General features: G+C 52.2%; 1 long non-coding RNA gene across 1 annotated transcript in view; it reads left to right on the top strand.

Annotated features, from left to right (window-relative positions):
• LOC135057759 (uncharacterized) overlaps positions 1 to 1214 on the top strand; it is a 2338-nt gene extending 1124 nt beyond the window's left edge. The window contains exon 3 of the long non-coding RNA XR_010244346.1: positions 1001 to 1214. This is a non-coding gene — a long non-coding RNA (uncharacterized LOC135057759). The remainder of the gene's footprint in view (positions 1 to 1000) is intronic.
• Positions 1215 to 2260: the final 1046 nt, after the last annotated feature.

The raw sequence follows: 2260 nt of genomic DNA, 5'->3' as shown, positions 1-2260 counted from the left end.
TGATGAAATGGTACAGAATGGTACAAATTATGTGAATTGGAGCAGTAGCAAGTGACTGTTTCCCTATCTTTATATATAATAAAGGTGACATAGTCATTTCCCTAGAGTCCCTCTCCTTACCACTCAGGGAGCCTGATTCAGATGCGGACGCAGAGCTGCTGTTGCACCATGTGGCTCAATGCTTTTTCATTGTGCATGCGTGTAAGCTGCACTGCGCACAAAATGAAATCGAGCTCACATAGAGGATCCCATCGCAAAGTGATTGACAGGAAGTCAGCGTTTGAGGTGGTAACTGGGGTGGCTAACTGTATACAGGCGTGTCAGGTCCGTTCAAACGCCGTTCCATGGGCGTGCATAAATTACCCATTGTGACCTGTGTTGCTGCTGGAGAGCCCCCTGTGTCTAGGAGACTTGCTCAGCCTACGACTGCTCAGACTCACGATGCAATTATGAACAGCAAGATTCCAGCAGCGATCACTTCAACAACCACAACTGAATCAGGCCCACAATTACACCATTATATTTTACTATTTTATCACATTTAACAACTAAGGGGTCAGTTTAATTAGGGGCGAGTTTGTCTTACAATAGCCGCACTTTCCGGTAGCCCCATAGGCTGAATCTGGCCACGAAGGGTGTGAGTTTGGATGCTGTTGAAACGTCGCAGCAATGGTAACTCGTACCTAATTGGATTGACCCCTAAATGTTATTAATTTATAGGTTTTATTATTTACTGGTCAAATTTCTTTTCTGAAGGTACCCACTAATTACTATAAGAGAGAACTTATCCCCCCAATGTGTGCATTGTATAAAAACAATGGGCCCTTTGGGATAATTGTCCTTATTTTAGGCATTTTCCATGTCCTCAGTAGTTACAGTAACATATTTACATAGAGAGATTTTTCTCTCTACACAACCACTCCACTGTTTGCAGTTTGTCTCTCTGCTTGTTCATCCACTAACAATGATTTTTCATCTTTTCCTCTTCGTCTACATGCAGTGGGAGATCCCTGAATAGCTGCCCTGGGAGGAAAGCTGCGGACACATGCTCCAAATGTTGGGACGTATGCATTACCTATGAGGAGATGCGGTAAAGATGCCGGCTGTCGGGTTTACGGCAGTCAGAATACTGACACTGGGATCCCGACGTTGGAACTCAGAATGGGCAAGGATACCGACGCCCGTATCCCCATGATCATAGGTGTAGGGCTGGGCAAGGGGGGTTAGGTTTAGGCATCAGGCACCGGGGGGAGGGGTGGTGGTTAGGCTGCAGGGGAGGGAGTGTTAGGTTTACGCGTCAGGCAGGGAGGTTAGGTTTAGGCGTCAGGCGGGGGGTTAGGGATAGGCTGCAGGTGGGGGGAGGTTAGGGTTAGGCTGCGGATAAGGTGGGTTAGGGACCCCCGGGGGAGGTTAGGCTGCATGGGAGGGTTAGGTTTAGGCATAAGATGGGAGGGTTAGGTCTAGGCGTTAGGTGGGGGGGTTAGGTTTAGGCTGTGGGTGGGGGGAGCTTGGGGTTAGGCACCCCAGGGGGTGGTTAGGCTGCGGGGGAGGGAGGATTAGGTTTAGGCAGGGGGATTAGGTTTAGGTGTCAGGCGGGGGGGTTAAATTTAGGCTGTGGGTGGGGGGAGATTAGTGTTAGGCTGCAGGTAGGGTGAGTTAGGGTTAGGCACCCCTGGGGGTGGTTAGGCTGCGGGGGAGGGAGGGTTAGGTTTAGTCATCAGGCGGGGGGTTAGGTTTAGGCGTCAGGCGCTGGGTTAGGTTTAGGCTCCATGTGGGGGGAGGTCAGCGTTAGGCTGCGGTTAGGGTGGGTTAGGGTTAGGCAACCCCCGGGAGTGGTTAGGCTGCGAGGGAGGGTTAGGTTTAGGCAGCAGGGATGGAGGGGCGATGGTTAGGCTGCGGGAGAGGGATAGTTAGCAGGGACGGAGGTTAGGATTAGGCACCTCCATGGGAGGGTTAGGCACAAAGGGGGGAGGTTAGGGTTAGACTGCGTACAGGCAGGGTTAGGGGGTGGGGAGAGAGGGTTAGGCATCAGGCGGAGGGGTTAGCGTTAGGCTGCGGGTGGGGGGAGGATAGGGTTAGGCTGCGGGTAGGATGGGTTAGGGACCCCCGGGGATGGTTAGGCTGCGGGGAAGGGAGGGTTAGGTTTAGGCATCAGGTGGGGAGATTAGGTTTAGGTGTCAGGCGAGGGGTTAGGTTTAGGCTGTGGGTGGGGGGAGGTTAGGATTACGCAGCAAGTAGGGTTGGTTAGGGTTAGGCACCC

Source organism: Pseudophryne corroboree, chromosome 3 (genome assembly GCF_028390025.1).
Source record: "Pseudophryne corroboree isolate aPseCor3 chromosome 3, aPseCor3.hap2, whole genome shotgun sequence".
Classification (NCBI taxonomy): Eukaryota; Metazoa; Chordata; class Amphibia; order Anura; family Myobatrachidae; genus Pseudophryne; species Pseudophryne corroboree.
Note: the sequence above shows the minus strand (reverse complement) of the source record. Positions and strands in the feature narration are given on the sequence as shown.